Source organism: Mobula hypostoma, chromosome 4 (assembly GCF_963921235.1).
Source record: "Mobula hypostoma chromosome 4, sMobHyp1.1, whole genome shotgun sequence".
NCBI lineage: Eukaryota > Metazoa > Chordata > Chondrichthyes > Myliobatiformes > Myliobatidae > Mobula > Mobula hypostoma.
In genome coordinates, this window is record NC_086100.1 from 192,773,236 (window position 1) to 192,791,748 (window position 18,513).

At 46.7% G+C, this 18,513-nt stretch overlaps 1 long non-coding RNA gene across 1 annotated transcript in view; it reads left to right on the top strand.

The window, feature by feature from the left end:
* The window catches only part of LOC134345012 (uncharacterized), a 36,642-nt gene extending 24,948 nt beyond the window's left edge, over positions 1 to 11,694 (top strand). Inside the window, exon 3 of the long non-coding RNA XR_010017592.1 lies at positions 11,655 to 11,694. This is a non-coding gene — a long non-coding RNA (uncharacterized LOC134345012). The remainder of the gene's footprint in view (positions 1 to 11,654) is intronic.
* Positions 11,695 to 18,513: the final 6,819 nt, after the last annotated feature.

The following is an 18,513-nucleotide window of genomic DNA, read 5'->3' on the forward strand; positions in this document are numbered from 1 at the left end:
AGACCTCTGTTAGCTGGGCCACCCAACCAGGTATGTTGCCCAGTCCTGCAGCTTTGCGTGGATATACCCCGGCTAGGATCATGCTCACCTCAGCTGCAGCCAAACAGAGTGCCTGCTCCTCAGGCAGAGAGTGGTCTTTCCTCAAAATTACATTCATTGCATCAAATTGTGTGTAGAAGGCCTTCAGCCTATCAGGAAGTGAGGTGTCACTATCTTTGACACGCAGGATGTACTTGTAATCTGTTATGGTTTGTATCCCTTGCCACATTCGCTGCGTGTCCCTGGTGTCAGAAAGGTGTCTGTGAATTTTCTGTGAGTACTCTCACTTTGCCTTCCTGATGGCATGTGAGAGCACTGTTCTTGCTGACCTTAGAGCCACCCTGTCCTCCGATCTGAAGGCAGTGTCCAGATCCCTAAGCAGTGCACCTTCATCTGCAGTCAACCATCATTTCTGGTTTGCCCCGGCGGTGTAGTATTTAATCATAGTAATATCCCCAATACCTTTATCAACATAGCTGGTCACTGATAATGCATATTCACCAACGTCGACACGATGATTGTAGGTAGCTGCCTCTCTGCACGTGCTCCAGTCCGCGCTTTCGAAACAGTCCTGTAGTGCTGAGGTGGTACCTTCTGGCCAGGTCCTGACCTTTCTATAAACTGGTTTGTCTCACATAACCAGTGGTCTGTATGCAGGGTCTAGCAAAATGGGTATTTGGTCTGAGTAGCCGAGGTGAGGGCAGGAGTAGCCTTGTAAGCTCCACAAGCAATAGATTAGTCCAGGTCTAACATATTCTCTCCTCTGGTTGTGAAGCTGACTTGCTGGTAGAACTTTGGCAGGACTGTTTTTAAATTGGCATGAGGGAACATGAGGGGAAACTTCTTCACTCAGAGGGTCGTAAGAATGTGGAGCAAGCTGCCAGTGTAAGTGGTGCGGACGGGGTCTGTTTCAAAGTTTAAGAGAAGCTTGGATTGGTACATGGATGGTAGGGGTATAGAGGGCTATGGTCAACGGGAGTAGGCAGTTTAAATGGCTCAGTACAGACTGGCTGAGCCGAAGGGCCTGTGTTTCTGTGCTATACTTAGAAACATAGAAACAAAGAAAACCTACAGGCCCTTCGGCCCACGAAGCTGAGCCGAACATGTCCCTACCTTAGAACTACCTAGGCTTTGCCCATAGCTCCACGTACCCATCCAGGTGTCTCTTAAAAGACCCTATCATTTCCGCCTCCACCACCGTCACCGGCAGCCCATTCCACGCACTCACCACTCTCTGCGTAAAAAACTTACCCCTGACATTCCCTCTGTACCTACTTCCAAGCACCATAAAACTATGCCCTCTCGTGCTAGCCATTTCAGCCCTGGGGAAAAGCCTCTGATTATCCATACAATCAATGTCTCTCATAATCTTGTACACCTCTGTCAGGACACCTCTCATCCTCCGTCGCTCCAAGGAGAAAAGGCCGAGTTCACTCAACCTATTCTCATAAGGCATGCTCCCCAATCCAGACAGCATCCTTGCAAATCTCCTCTGTACCATTTCTATAGTGTCCATGTCCTTCCTGTAGTGAGGCAACCAGAACTGAGCACAGTACCTGTACTCCAAGTGGCGTCTGACCAGGGTCCTATATAGCTGCTACATTACCTCTCAGCTCTTAAACTCAATCCCACGATTGATGAAGGCCAATGCACCCTATGCCTTCTTAACCACAGAGTCAACCTGTGTAGCAGCTTTGAGTATCCTGTAGACTCGGACCCCAAGATCCCTCTGATCCTCCACACTGCCAGGAGTCTTACCATTAATGCTATATTCTGCCATCATATTTGACCTACCAAAATGAACCACCTCACACTTATCTGGGTTGAACTCCATCTGCTACTTTTCAGCCCAGTTTTGCATCCTATCAATGTCCCGTTGTAACCTCTGACAGCCCTCCACACTATCCACAACACCCCCAACCTTAGTGTCATCAGCAAACTTACTAACCCATCCCTCCACTTCCCCATCCAAGTCATTTATAAAAATCACAAAGAGTAGGGGTCCTAGAACAGATCCCTGAGGCACACCACTGGTCACTGCCCTCCATGCAGAATATGACTCGTCTACAACCACTCTTTGCCTTCAGTGGACAAGCCGGTTCTGGATCCACAAAGCAATATCCCCTTGAATCCAATGCCTCCTTACTTTCTGAATAAGCCTTGCATGGGGAACCATGTGGAAGCTTTAGAGAGGGTGCAGAGGAGATTCACCAGGATGCTGCCTGGATTAGAAAGCATGTCTTATGAGGAAAGGTTGAACAAGTTACGACTTTTCTCTTTGGAGCAAAGGAGGATGAAAGGTGATTTGATGGAGATATAAGATGCAAGGAGGCATAGACAGAGTGCACAGGCTAATTCATGTGGGTTTAATTTTAATTTTAAGGTGATTGGAGGAAAGTATGGGACGGTGATGTCACTTTATAGAGAGTGGAAGGTGTGTGGAATGCACTGCCAGGGGAATGCCAGGGGAAGTGGTAGAGGCAGATACATTAGGGATATTTAAAGAATCTTAGATAGGCATCTGGATCAAAGAAAAACGGAGGATTATGTGGGAGGAAATGGTTAGATTGAACTTGGAGTAGGTTAAAATGCTGGAGCACCATTGTGGGCGAAGGGCCTGTACTGTGCTGTACTATTCAATGTTTAAAAAAAGAAATAGATAGGTAAGTTGGTTTAGTATTGTCACATGTAAGGATGTACAGTGAAAAATTTGTCTTCCATATCAATCATACAGATCCATTCATTACAACAGTACATTGAGGTAGAACAAGGTCAAACAATAACAGAATGCAGAATAAAGTGTAACAGCTACAGAGAAAGTGCAGTGCAGGTAGACAATAATGTGCGAGGTCATAACAAGGTAGATTGTGAGGTTAAGAGTTCATCTTATTGTACTAGGAAACTATTCAACAATCTTAAACAGTGGAATAGAAGCTGTCCTTTGGTAGGCTTCTTACATAGAAAATGGTGGGTGTGTGGAATGCACCACCTGGGTGGTGGTATAGATGGTTTCACTGGGGACAGCAAAGAGACTCTTAGCCACATGGATGAGAGAAAAATGGCGTGCTATGTGGGAGGAAAGCGTTAGATTGATGTTCAAGTAGGTTAAAAGGTCAGAACAAAATCGTGGGTCAAAGTGCCTGTACTATGCTGTATTGTTCTATGTTCTGTGTTCAAACCCTTCGTCAATTACACTGGACAGCAAACGTTTTGAAAAGTGTTGCTTCCACAGAAGTGATTTTTGTTTCTGTTGGGCCTTGACAGAGTGAATGTGGAGAAGATGTTTCCTATGATGGGAGAGTCTAAGACCAGGGGACGCAGCTTCAGAGTAGAGGGACCTCCTTTTAGAATGGACGTGAGGAGGAATTTCTTTAGTCAGAGAACGGTGAATCTGGCAGCTGTGGAGACTACGTTTTTATGTATATTTAAGGCAGAGGTTGATAAGATCCTTGATTGGGTCAGGGCATGAAGGAATACAGAGAGAAGGCAGGAGGTTGGGGTTGAGAGAAAAATTGGATCAGCCATGATGAAATGGCAGAGCAAACTCAATAGGTCAAATGGCCTAATTCTACTCCTAAATCTTATAATAGATTGTTTGAAGCAGAACACAAATATAATTTCAAACCACATAGGAATTTGGAGAAACAAGTAATTAACTTTTATTGAATATAAGTGTCTAATTTGCATAATGGTACTGATGCTTTGTTAAAAATGTTTTGTTGATTTTCGTTTGTACTGTGTCTGAGGCGTTTTGCTGAAGTGTCCGACAATAACACTGGACAACAATTTTTTTCAAAACTGTTCCTTCCTCAGAATTTGTTTTTGTTGATGATAGGCTGCTTGAAGCTGAACACTAGTATAATTTTAGACTACTTGCAGGAATTTGGAGAAACGATAAATTAGCTTTTATTGAATATAATGCGTTCAATTGAGGGTGCTGACAGCTTGCAATTGTCAGCTAAGCTAAAAATGTTTTGTTGATGATTTTAATTTGTACTCAGTGTCTGAGGCTTTTCGCTTAAGTATCCAATAATAATCAGTCTGTATTTGATGGATTCCAGTTGCCCTGTTACTGCTTATTCATCACCACAATGTCCTGGTGAACTCTTTCACCATGCTCATCACTGACAGCGCCATGATTTGCAGGGGAGAAGTCCAAATGGGAATGCAGAAAATGAATCTTTAGTGACATAGTTCACTTCATGATTTTATATGTTTGAAGCATGTTGTCAACCAGCTGAACGTAATTTGCTGCTCTGTAGGCGCCAGGAAAATTTTCATCGGCAGCTTTGAATGCCTACCATGCAATTTTCTCCAGTCCCACTACAAGTTATTCAAATTACCTTTCCTTGATTACCTGTTTGATCTGTAGCCAAAAAAAAGTCTTCCTTAATCTTGGCATCAATTATTCTGTCTTGAATTATGAATTGAAATAACAAATATAGCCAATTTTAAAAATGGTGCGTGACAGCAAAATAGTTTTTAGATTATGAGAACACTCAGTCCTCTTTTATTGTCATTTAGAAATGTATACATGTATTAAGAAATGATACAATGATACTCTGGAGTGATATCACAGAAAACAGGACAAACCAAAGACTAACATTGACAGAACCACATAATTATAACATATAGTTACAGCAGTGCAAAACAATACCATAATTTGATGAAGAACAAACCATGAGCACGGTAAAAAAAGTCTCAAAAGTCCCCAAGTCCCCGATAGCAGGCGGCAAAAGGGAGAAACTCCCTGCCATAAATCTCCAGGCACCGTCAACTTGCCGATGCCTTGGAAGCAGCCGACCACAGCCGACATTGAGTCCATCCGTCTGAAAACTTCGAACCTCTGACCAGACCCTCCGATACAGCCTCCGAAGCGCCATCCTCTGCCGAGCACCTTCGACCTCGCCCCGGCTGCTGAAACAAGCAAAGCCGAGGATTTCGGGGCCTTCTGCTCTGGAGATTCCGGTTACCACACAGTAGCAGTAGCAGCGAAGCGTGCATTTCAGAAGTTTTCCAGATGTTGCTCCGTACTCTCACGTCCGTCTCCATCAAATCAGAATTGTGCACAGTCCCCTACTTGACAGATAACAGATATTCATCACCAGAGAGGCCACGTGTGCTGCCGTCGCGCCGCCATTTTCTCCTCCAATTTCACAGCGATTTTCATGATTGGCAGCCCAAAATCCATAAGATACACCCAAAAGTATTCAGGAAGCAAAATCTTTGTTGTACAGTGTAATCAGCCGGCAAAGATGGATTCCAGTTGCCCTGATACCATTTCTCCATGATCTCAATGTCCTGGTGAAACCTTTCACTATGCTCGTCAATTACAGTGACAAAGTTTGCAGGGAAGAAGTCCAAATGAGAATGCAGAAAATTAATCTTTAGTGACACGTTGTGTTTCATGGTTTTGTATGCTTAAAGCATGTTGTCAACGAGATGCATATAGTTTGGTGCTTTGTAGTTGTAGGGTTTTCAGTAATACTCATTGTAATGTTAATTATGTTAAGGCTTCTCTGTACTGTTAACTGCTGAGTAAGGGGTTCTCTGTAGTAGCATGTTTAGGTTATAATTAATGATATCGGGACTTGTATTCATTTGCTAGCCAATGGAAGTCATGTTATTTTATCTGTATGTGCGGGAACTGGAGGAGAAGCGTGGGCTTTTGGTGGAGGAGAAGAGAAGAGGTCGGACGTGGGTCGAGCGCTCGGGTAGATCACTGGGAGTGATCCCAGTTGAGAGTCGAGGGAGTTTGGAGGAGATCGAGGGGAGGGATGGATACCGAATCTCGTGAGCGCCAACAAATTATTTGTGCACAGAACTGATAAAATTTACTGATTTGGCGCGTTTATTTTATATGTTTCTACTAACCCATCACCGAGAAATAATTATAAAGTGTAATCATTTACTTGCCTATCGTGTACCATCTGATATTGTATGTCGTGGGCTTGTACCTGGCAGCAATCACATAGTATCCACACCAATGCAATTACAGAGTCGGCGGGGTCAACGCCAGTTTACCCTAGACGAACGGGAATCAGGTGGGGCAGAGTCGCTACATTGTGGGGGCTCGTCCGGGATTTGAATTTTGACGGATACTGTGTAATTAGTGGAGATGGACCCAGATAAGATTGAATGTTGGTGTGAGATCGAGGAAGTACCGGTTAATCATGCCTGCATGTTAAATGGGGTGGATATGCATACCTCAGAGGAAGTGTTAATTCGATGGTTGAGTACAGTAAAAGCTGTAGGTAAAGTTGAAATCGTAGCCAGAAAGTTTGGAAAAATGGCGGAGGCCGGCTTTGTGTTAGTTCAGAGTAGTGCTGATGTCACGGCGGCAGGACTGCCAGCGTCTATCGATGTCCCTGGTGAGGCAGGGACTTGGGATGTGCACATTGTCACAGAGGAAGTGTCTGAGGGGACACCAGAGGAGTTGCCTGATGCTGGGGGGCCGGGGGGCGGGGTGGAGATTTTAGAGATAGGGTCCTGTTGTTTCTGAAGGATGAAGGAAGAGAGTGGTCAGATTTGAAAGATTTACTTAGTCCCCATCCCCCACGGAAGGGTGAAGGCTCCGAGTTGGCCTTAGCTATTAACTCCCTGGTGAACAAGGTGGCAGGTCCTCGTCAGAAGTTCAGGGTTTTCTCAGGGAGGACTCCCAACCCCAAAAGGGGAGACGATTATGAGACATGGATAGAGCACGTGTCTCAGCTACTAGGTGAGTGGCAGTGTTCAGAGGAAGAAAGAAGACAGCGATCGGTTGAATGTTTGAGGGGGGTGGCGGCTGAGGTAGTAAGAGGGGTGAAAGTTAATCAGCCTTATGCTTCTCTGACTGAATATCTAAAAGCATTAGAGGAGGCTTTTGGTCTGACGGGGAGCACGGTGGAGCTTTTTGGCTTGCTGAGTATCTTTTCCGGATAGAGCGACGGCTAAATTGTTTGAGGCGCCGGGGGGTCATTTCGGGGACTGAAGTGGATCAGATAAGGATAGACCAGGTAGCCAGGGGCATACAGAGGAATGACGTAATTGCTATGGGTCTCCAGCAGTCCCTTAGAACGCTGTCCCCTCCGTCCTTCGTTCAGTTGCTCAGAGAGGTGAGGGAGGAGGAGGACGCACGGGAGTCGGAAGAGGGCTCCGTGAGTACAGTGCAGTCCTTGGTAGTAGTCCCTTGTGGTGAAGTGACCGGGGCCAGCTCCACTCGGGAAATAGTAAAGGGGGTTGTGGCCGGAGGTTTTCCTCCGCGTGAAGGGACTAGCAGAGAGGGCCCCTCCCTGAAGGGACAGACTGCACAACGGCTCGTGGGAGGCCGGGGTCCCGTGACATGAGGCGTGTGTTATAACTGTGGGGAAGAGGGGCACTTCAGGCAGAAATGTGACTGGCGGGGGCCCCTCGGAGCGCGAGTCCATGGGTGTCCCAGCAGGGAGAGGGGTCGGGAAACTTAGAAGAGACCCAGTGAGGGAACAGCCTGGAGTCTCTGGGAAAACACGTTCCCAGCAATGTGCCATGGGGCCCCCGAGAGGAAAAGACCCTATCCCAGAAGGATTGGTGGGACCCCGATCCAGCGTGTCGATTCGGGTAGAGGGAATAGATGCAATAGCCATTCTTGACACTGGGTTGCAGGTCATGTTACTGTACCGTTCGTTCTGCGATCAGTATTTGCAGCATTTACCCTTGACACCCTTCAGTGCACTGGAGATTTGGGGTATCAGCTCTGGTGATTACCCGTACGACGGTTATTTGTCAGTGAAGCTGGAGTTCTTGGAGGCCGAGGTAGGAGTGTCTGAGGCTCATGAGGCCCTGGTACTGGTTTGCCCGGACCCCATTGAGACTGGGGGTGTGCCCATTCTGGTGGGGACCAACACCCCTATTGTACGGAAGCTCCTGGGGGCCTGCAAGGAGCAGGCAGGCGAGGACTTTTTGGACACCCTGTCGGTACACCCAGTGTTTCAAGCTGCTTTTAAGGAAGTGTATGGCCGCACTGGGCTGGACACGTAATTTAAAAGAGGAACGGTGTGGTGTGCCCAGTCAAAGCCCAAGGTGGTACGACCCGGGGAAGTAACGAGAGTAATAGGGACCCCCAGATTTCCCGGGGTGCCTGAGGGTAAGGGCCTTTTTGTTGACGCCCTGGAAGATCTTGAGGGGGAATTGAGATTTCCAGCTGGGGTGCTGGTGAGACCTGAGTTGCAGAAGCCCTCGGTGGTACAGACACGCAGGATTGTGATAATCGTCAGGAACACTATGGAAAGGAAGGTCACCTTTAAGCGAGGGGTGCTCTCAGCGCATTTGTTCCCAGTGACGGTGATGCATAGTGCCCCAGTGAGGCTCACTGGGGAAAAGCTATTGGAAAACAGGGATAAGTTGACCGCTCGGGCTTTTAACTTTGGGGCCTCACCTGTGCCGGAGGGTTGGAAGTGGAGGCTGGTGGAGAAGGTGTTGACACTGAAAGATGTTTTCTCCCTGGACGAGTTTGATGTGAGTTGTTCTAGGAGCACTCGCCACACCATCCGGGTGATTGAGGATACCCTGTTTCGAGAGAGGTTGCGGCAACTGGCCCCTGCCGACATGGAAGACGTGCGGCAGCAGTTGTGTAATTTGAAGGAAGCCGGGATCGTCACGGAGTCCCGAAGCCCTTATGCATCCCCAATAGCAGTGGCCCGGAAGAAAAGTGTGAAGATTCGTATGTGTGTGGATTACAGGACCCTGAACAGGCACACCGTCCCCGACCAGTATACGGTCCAAGGGTCGAAGACGTGCTGGCCTGTCTGAGTGGGGTAAAGTGGTTCAGCATACTGGACCTGAGGAGTGGATGTTACCAGATCCTGATGAGTGAGGCCAATAAAGAGAAGACGGCATTCATATGCCCTCTGGGATTTTTCCAGTTCGAAAGGATGCCCCAGGGCATATCGGGAGCCCCTGCCGCCTTTCAGAGGGTCATGGAGAAGACGGTGGGGGATATGAACTTGCTCGAAGTGCTGGTATATTTGGATGACCTGATAGTATTTGGATCCACCTTGGATGAACACGAAGCAAGGCTAATGAAGGTGCTGAACCGACTGAAGGATGAAGGATTACAACTTTCCTTGGACAAATGTCAGTTCTGCCAGACGTCTGTTAGCTATGTTGGACACATAATCTTGCGAATTGGGAGTAGTGACTGACCCGGCTAAGAAAGAAGCGGAGACTACCTGGCTGAGGCCCCAGACTGTGAGTGCTCTGCGCTCCTTTTGGGGGTTCTGTGAATACTACCGGAGATTCGTGAAGGGCTACGCCAAGGTGAGTCACCCCTTGAACCAGCTTCTGCGTGGCTACCCTCCCCTGGGACAGAAAGGGAAAGGGAGGAGAGTACGGGAGGTTGGAGAATATCTGAACCCGTCAGAGCCCTTCGGACCAAGGTGGGATGACAAATGTGAGGAGGCTTTTCAGTCGCTGAAAGAGATGCTGACTCAGTCTCCAGTGTTGGCTTTTGCGGACCTCCGATTGCCCTATGTGCTACACATCAATTCCAGCCGTGAGGGATTAGGGGCTAATCAGGATCAGGGCTCCAGGCTAAGGCCTGTAGCATTTGTCAGCCAGAGTTTGTCACCTTCTGGGAGGAACTATCCCACCCACAAGTTGGAGTTCCTGGCGTTGAAATGGGCGAAGGTGGATAAGCTGAGTGACTATCCCTGTGGGCCAAGTTTGAGGTGAGGACGGACAACAACCCGCTCACCTACACCCTGAGCTCAGCGAAACTGGATGCCACAGGCCATTGGTGGCTGGCAGCCTTGCCTGTATATGATTTCAGCCTGAAGTACCGGCCAGGGAGCCGGAATGTCGACGCGGATGCTCTGTCCTGACGGAGGCATGAGGAGCTGGAGAGGGACGAGGAGTGGGAGTGTTCATGCACTGGGGATGTGTCAGTTTGCTATCACCATGCAGGCCGAGGAGAAGGAGAGGCCAGATCATGCAGTGGACCCATTGGGGGCATCCAATGACGCCCTACCCCTAGTTTACTGTGACCTGACTGCTCTGAAGAGCACACAGCTGCCGGAGTTAAGCCCTGGGGAAGTGGCTGCTCAGCGAGATGACCCAGTCATAGGCTCTGTCTGGTACACAGTTGAAGAGGAGGATGTGACACGGGTGGAGAAGGCAAAACACGTTTCAGTGTCCCTGTTATTGAGAGAATGGCTTCGGTTGGGGTTGAAGAACCAAGTTTTATACCGGGTAACGTCAGCCCCGGACCGACCTCAGCATCGGCAGCTGGTCCTGCCGGAGAAGTATCGGAGGGTTATGTTGAAGTCACTCCGTGATGACTCTGGACATTTGGGAGTGGAAAAGACCTATGGATTGCTCAAGGACCAGTTTTACTGGCTCTGAATAAGGTCGGAGCTCGAAGAGTACTGCAAGTCCTGCATTCGTTGCATACACTGGAAGACATTGCCCAGGCAGGTCTGCTCCTTTGTCACGCTCTGCAGAGTGCGGGGCCTTTGGACTGGTGTGTATGGATTTCCTGGCCATAGAACCTGATGCCAGCAACAAGGCGAATGTCTTAGTCATTACGGACCTCTACACCAGGTATGCTCAAACTTTTCCTACTAAGGACTAGAGGGCGACTACAGTGGCAAAAGTGCTATGGAAGAAGTATTTTGTGCATTATGGCCTTCCTCAGTGGATACAGTGACCAGGGACGGGACTTTAAGAGTAAGCTCATCTATAAGTTACTGGGCATGCTGGGGGTTGAGAAATTGATGACAACGCCCTATCATCTGCAGGGCGATCCCCAGCCGGAGAGGTTTAATCGGACGCTGCTAGACATGCTCAGGTCTCTGGAGATCAGCAGAAAGAACAGATGGAGTTGGCATATTGGGCATCTGGTTCACTGTTACAACTGTACATGCAACGAAGCTACTGGATACTTGCCCTATTATGTTATGTTTGGGCACGAGGCAAAGTTGCCCATTGACCTCTGTTTCGGGACTGATGCGGGTGAGGTATCGCCGAAGCCATACTTGAAGTATGTGTCTGATAAGAGAGCTGAAGAGGGAGAGGGTAAGGGGGGGTTAGTGATGGGCAGTCGGTGGTACCGCAGGGCGCTGAAGGAGAGGATGTGGAGCTTGAATGAGAGACAGATGGTTCCGGGGCGCAGAGGGGTTTGAGTGACCGCTCGTAGGAGGGTTCGCCACGTCGCTCCCAAGGGTCCCCTGTAGTGCCTGAGGTGGAAGAGTTAGAAGAGGGGGTACGCAGGTCTCAGGGAAGTAGGAACCCCCCACCCCCCAGAGAGGTTGGCCAATGTAGCTCCTGGGGAATAAGGTGTGGTCTCCACCGTTTTGGGGAGCCATGTCACTGCTTTCTGCACTTGGATTGGGCTTTGTGTTTTGCAGGAAGGGATGACAAATTATTTGCATGTCATGAGTGCATGACTAAATTCGGTGGGGGGAGAACGTAGGGTTCTCAGTAATACTCATTGTAATGTTAATTGTTAAGGCTGTCAAAATGGCTTCTCTGTACTGTTAACTGCTGAGTAAGGGGTTCTCTGTAACAGCATGTTTGGGTTATAATTATTGATAACAGAACTTGTATTCATTTGCCAGCCAATGGAAATCATGTTATTCTATTTATATGTGTGGGAACTGGAGGAGAAGCACGGGCTTTTGTTGGAGAAGAGAAGAGAAGAGGTTGGACGTGAGTCGAGCGCTCTGGTAGATCACCGGGAGAAATCCCAGCCGAGGGTCGACGGAGTTCAGAGGAGATCGAGGGGAGGAACGGATGCCGAATTTTGTGAGCTCCAACAAATTATTTGTGCACAGAACTGATAAAATTTACTGATTTGACGCCTTTATTTTATTTGTTTCTACTAACCCATCACCGAGAAATAATTATAAAGTGTAATAATTTACTTGCCTATCGTGTACCATCTGATATTTTATGTTGTGGGCTTGTACCTGGGTGCAATCACACAGTATCCACACCAACGCGATTACAGAGTTGGCGGGGTCAATGCCAGTTCACCCTAGACGAACGAGAGTCAAGTGGGGCAGAGTCACTACACAGTTGCCAAGAAAATTTTCAACACCATCCTTGAATGCCTTCCATGCGATTTTCTCTAGTCCTAATAGAAGTTCTTCAAATTGCCTGTCATTGATGATCTATTTGGTTTGTGGACCAACAACAATGCCTTCCTGACGAAGGGTCTCGGCCTGAAACGTCGACTGCGCCTCTTCCTATAGATGCTGCTTGGCCTGCTGCGTTCACCAGCAACTTTGATGTATGTTGCTTGAATTTCCAGCATCTGCAGAATTCCTGTTGTTTACGTTTAAATGCCTTCCTTAATCTTGGCATCAGTAATTCTGACTTCAATTATGAATTGAAATAACAAATATTGCATTTTCAAAAGAATAGTGCATGATAGGGAGATTTCATGGTAATTTTCATGATCAGCAGCCCAAAATCCGTAAAATTCACCCAAAAGTATTCAGGAAGTCAAATCTTTGTTGTCTAGTGTTATTTGATAGGCAAATGGATGATAGAAAAATGGAGGGAAGGGTTAGATTGATCCTAGAGTAAGTTAAGAGCCTTGTCTCTGTCGTCTTTTTCTATGTTCTAAAAGCAAAAGAGGGGTTAAACTTTCCTGAAATCATTAACAGCTGACAGTCTCCATCTTCCCAATGGTATCACTGTCCCCTTTGGGAAACCTTGCCTGTAACAAAAATAAAGTGACTCTGTTGTCAAGAACCCTGATATGTACAAAACGAACATGTCCTGAGGGATTGCTCGTTGCAGGAGGCTGTCTCTTGGACACAGTTGCAACGTGTCACCTGATCAATGATAAGCTCCCTGGATGTGGTAGAATCTGTTGACTCCCTCAGTTTTACCATCTGTTGGCGAGAAGCAGACTCAGACAAAAACAGTTCTTTATTTTTGACAGACCCTATGTGATTCTGGCAATTCCAGCGTTGGTTGCCCATCCTTCAAAGTCCTTGAGAAGATGGCGATGAGCCTTCTTTTAGAACTGCTGTCATCCTCTGGGGAAGGTGCTCCTCCCTTGTTCTTGGGGAGAGCAGCCAAGGACTTAGACCCAGTGATAATGCAGGAAAAACAATGTGGAAAAATGACCTGAAAAATAAAATGATTTGGATGATAACATGGCAAACTGGATTAGCGAACCTGCAGATGACACCAAGGTTGGGTACATAGTGGACAGTGAGGAAGACTATCAAAGCTTGCATCAGGATCTGGACCAGCTGCAAAAATAGCAGGTGGAAATTGATGCAGACAAGTGTGGGGTATTGCACTTTGGGAGGATAAACTATGGTAGGACTTACACAGTGAACGGTAGGGCATTGAGGAGTGTGGTAGAACAGAGGGATTTGGGAATACAGATCCATAATGAAAAGTTCAAAGTACATTTACTATCAACGTATGTATGCTATATACAACCTTGAGATTCATCTCCTTACAGGTAGCCACAGCAAAAAGAAACCCAACAGAACCTTTTGAGAGAGAGAAAAAAAATCCTCGGTGACGGTGTCACAGGTAGACAGGGTTGTAAAGAGAGCCTTTAGCACACTGGCCTTCATAAATCAACATTTTGAGTACAGGAGCTGGGATGTCAGGTTAAGTTGTATCTGAGGTTAGTGGGGCTTAATCTGGAGTGTTGTGGTGGGAATTGAACCCCAGTATTACAGTTAGCACTACAGGGTGTTATAAATCACTACAGGGTGTCATAAATCAACGTTTTGAGTACAGGAGCTGGGATGTCAGGTTAAGTTGTATCTGAGGTTAGTGGGGCTTAATCTGTTCTGTTGGGTTTCTTTTTGCTGTGGCTACCTGTAAGGAGATGAATCTCAAGGTTGTATATAGCATACATACGTTGATAGTAAATGTACTTTGAACTTTTCATTATGGATCTGTATTCCCAAATCCCTCTGTTCTACCACACTCCTCAATGCCCTACCGTTCACTGTGTAAGTCCTACCATAGTTTATCCTCCCAAAGTGCAATACCCCACACTTATCTGCATCAATTTCCACCTGCTATTTTTGCAGCTGGTCCAGATCCTGATGCAAGCTTTGATAGTCTTCCTCACTGTCCACTATGTACCCAACCTTGGTGTCATCTGCAGGTTCGCTAATCCAGTTTGCCATGTTATCATCCAAATCATTTTATTTTTCAGGTCATTGCAGGAGGCACCACAGGAGTGTTGTGGTGGGAATTGAACCCCAGTATTACAGTTAGCACTACAGGGTGTTATGCTAAGTGCTGTATTACCATGCCACACATTCCCTTTCCCTGGTTTTGTGTTTCCTTTCCTAAGCAAACAACATTTATGACAGACTCTTGACCTTGTTTTGCTCTCGCAACTTATTATCTACCTACGCTGCACTTCACACTTTATTCCGCATTGTTATTGTCTTACCTTGTACTACCTCAATGCACTGTGTAGTGATTTGATTTTTATAAACGGTATGCAAGACAGGCTTTACACTTTACTTTGGTACATATGGCAATAATGAGCTAATCCCAGTTCCAATAATGAGTGTATCCACAGCTCCAACCTAGGCACAACCCTCCCCACCATTGAAGACATCTTCAAAAGGAAGGCGGCATCCATTATGAAGGACCCCTGCAGTTCAGGACACGCTGTCTTCTCATCACTACCATCAGGGAGGAAGTACAGCAGCCTGAAAGACACACATTCAACATTTTAGGAGCAGTTTTTTTCTACTGTGTCATCAAATTTCTGCAAAGTTCATGAGCCATGAAAACTACCTCACTATTTTGCATAACACATACAAAAATGCTGGAGGAACTCGGTAGGTCAGGCAGCATCCATGGAAAGGAATAAACCGTCGACTTTTTGGGCTGTGGCCCTTCATCAGAACTTGGCCCAAAAACCATTGGATTTGGCCTAAAACGTGAACTGTTTATTCTTTTCCATAGATGCTACTTGTCCAAAATGTCCACATCATTTTGTATGTGTTACTCTGGATTTCAGCATTTGCTGAACCTCTTGTGTTTAACACTATCTCACTATTTTGCTTGCTTTTTGCACTACTTATTTCAATTTTTATATTTCCTTTTGTAACTTATAGTAGTTTTTATGTATTGTATGGTACTGCTGACACAAATAAACACATTTCATGACATATGTTAGTGCTAATAAATCTGATTCTGATTCAGCTTCCAACCAGCCACCATGCTCCAGTGCCATCTTGCACATGCTCTGGGAGTGAACTGGTACAGTTTTAGAGTGCAGGGAAGTCTCTGCAAAGTTCTCCCTCACTATCGAACTTCTGCAGAGAGCTCAGCAACAGAACTTATCAGAAACATCCCCCATAAGGTCTGGACTTCCTCTGAATTGCCCAGATGGAGAATGAAGGATGTCTCCTCTCTTATCAGATTCCTTCCTCTCCAGTCCTTTACCTTTCACACCTACCTGGCTTCACCTATCACCTTCTAACTATCCTCCTTCTCCTCCCCCCACCCTTTTTAATCAGGCATCTTCCCCCTTTCCTCCCCTGTCCTGAAGAAGTGTCTTGGTCCAAAACATCGACTCCTCTCCAGAGATGCTGCATGACCTGCTGGGTTTCTTCAGCATTTTATGTGAGTTGCTTTGGGCTTCCAGCGTCTGCAGGATCTCTTGTGTTTATGTGAAGTATTTGATCGTGGATTGCTCTTCCAGGAGGTGGCAGAGTTTCATCACTAGACAATGTAGAATTCTTGCAGCAGCATCAGCTCTTCAAATTTCAGCTGTTTTTTCCCCTTTCATTTTGAATAAGGATTTTATCATTTCAAAGAACCATAGAAGTCCTGACGAAGGGTCTCGGCCTGAAACGTCGACTGCGCCTCTTCCTATAGATGCTGCCTGGCCTGCTGCGTTCACCAGCAACTTTGATGTGTGTTGCTTGAATTTCCAGCATCTGCAGAATTCCTGTTGTTTGCATAGAATCATTGTGTGGCTACGTACTGCTAATTGGGCAAGAAGAATCTTTTGGCTGTTTGCTCTCTCTCTCACACAGTATTACTGACTATAGCAACACACTAACTCTATCCTCTGACCTGCCCTGGTGCATGGTTTCGACCCATTATGTCAACAGTTACCTCTCTCCCCCAACAAATGCTGCTCAACCCGCAATGTTCCTCTAGCAGATTGTTTGTTGCTCCAGCTCCCAGCAGCAGCAGCCTGTGTAAATGATTAAGTTTAACTTTAGCATAGGGTTCAGGAGAGAACAAATGCGTACAATGCTCCCATGGTCGACATCTTCTGGATAGAACAAAAAACTATTTATTTTATTTCTTTTATGTCTTTTTTTTGGTCTTGAATGTGTTTCTTAGAGCCGGTGAATTCCAGTTGGGAGATCGTTTGGTTGATCCAGTGCTTTGCTGTCTCCGGGAGGCAGCAAGCAGGGGCCTCGTGGTGAGGAGGCTGTGGGGGCGTGAGCCAATATTTGACTCCATCTTGTCAATTAAAGCTTCCATTGTTCACTGATTAAATCAGCGAGGGAGATTGAAACATCAGGGTGAATGCGGAGGGTGAGCACCGGCTGCCCTGCCTTCTGGGTTCGCTCTGCTGGTGGAGAAGGGAATCTGTGAGGCCTGTCACTGTGCTAGGGGGAGGTTACTGAGGTTTTCTGCATTTTGGATATGGATATGGTTTTGGAATATGGACTATGGACTTTTTTTTCCAGTCTTATAGTGTTTTATATTCTGTGTTTTTCCCTCATTCTTTCTTGATTTTTGTGCGAGAGAAGGAGGATTTGGGGGTTGATGTTCTTGTGGCATTTTGTGTGGGGTAGGGGGCTCTGAGGGTCGATGTTCTTATTGCGTTTCAAGCAGGGCAGAGAGTTTTGGGGTTAATGATTGTGTTGCCATTTTTTGTTCTTGGTTTCATGGCTATCTGGAGAAGAAGATTCTCAGTGTTGTATACTTAGATAATAAATGAATCTTTGAATCATTTGATTTATCGCATGTACATCAAAACATGCAGTAAAATGCATTGTTTGCATCATATCAGTAAAGACGTGGGGGAGGTAGCCTGCAATTGTTGCTCCACTTCCGGTGTCAACATAGCATCCCTACAACTCACTAACCCTAACTTATCTTCGGAATGTGGGATGAAACCAGAGCACCCGGAGGAAACCCACACAGTCGTGGGGAGAACATACAAACTCCTTACAGACGGCGGTGGGAATTGAACCGTGATCTTCCAGCTGGCGTACTGCAACATGTTACACTAACTGCTCTGCTACTGTGTGTCTCCTATTCTTTGCCCCTCTGATACAACTTTCCTGATTGTACCACTGTCGTCAGGTCCTTTTAACAATGGGCGACTGTTATAAGGTGATAGAATCATAAGGAACTACTGCACAGATACAGGCCTTTCGGCTAAATGAGTGCATGTCGACCACGGTGCCCACTCAGCCAGTACCAATTCCCTGTATTCAGTCCATATCCACCCAAGCTCCACCCCTCCACGTTCTTATCCAAGTTCTTAAATGACACTATTGTACCTTAGTCACTCCTTCTGTCAGATTTTTCCACATACTCACCAATGGAACCCACTCTCAGGGCCTCATGACCAGCCACTTTTTGATATCCCAAGGACACGGCCTGGAAGGCGAGCATGTCTTCAGGGTTCCGGATTTTCCTGACTCTGGAGACGTGCTGATTCGAGTCCAGTACCCCTGACTGAGGCGTCACGGGAGAACACGGAACATCGGGAGCGGTAGGTTAGCTGCCGGGGTTGTGTGCCCGGAGAGCTGTGCCTTTCTGGGACCAACTCTCTGGGTGCAGAGCTCAGAAAAAGCAACGCCACAGACTTTTAACATCGTAAATAAACGAGTTGTTTGTTATGTCTCCCCTCCCGCTGTGAAACAAGGACACCTCTTTTTCCCTTATTAGAAAGCAAGAGAGCCTGTGGTATGTCAAATACCAGATGAACGAGTAGTCGTTGGGGTACTGCAAGTCTGTGTCTTTATTGATGGTTTGCTGCATGCTTGAGTGCTCGGTGGAGGGTGCTGATGCTTTTTTGTTGGTGGGGGTGGGGGGAGTCGTTGCTTTGTTGCTGCTTGTGCGTGGGAGGGGGGTGCAGGGGAGGTGCTTTAGGGATCTAACGTTTAACTGTTATTCATTCTTTGGGGCACTCCTCTGTTTTTGAAGTTTGTGAAGAAAAAGAATTTCAGGATGTATATTGTATACACTTCTCTGACATTAAATGTACCTATTGAAACCTATCTTCAGTATGAAAAAGATGCCCATCAGGTCCCTTTTAAATCTTTCCCCTCACACCCTCATCCTATGCCCCCTAGTTGTGGACTCCCTACTCTGGGGAAAAGACTCTTGCCATCCACCTTATCAATGTTTCTCCTATTTTCAAACATTTCTAAAGCGCCTATAATTCTCCTATGTGCCAAGGAAAAAGGTCGACCAATCTCTCCCTATAACTCTGGCCCTCCAGTCCTGACAACATTCTCCTATATCTGTTCTGCACTCTTT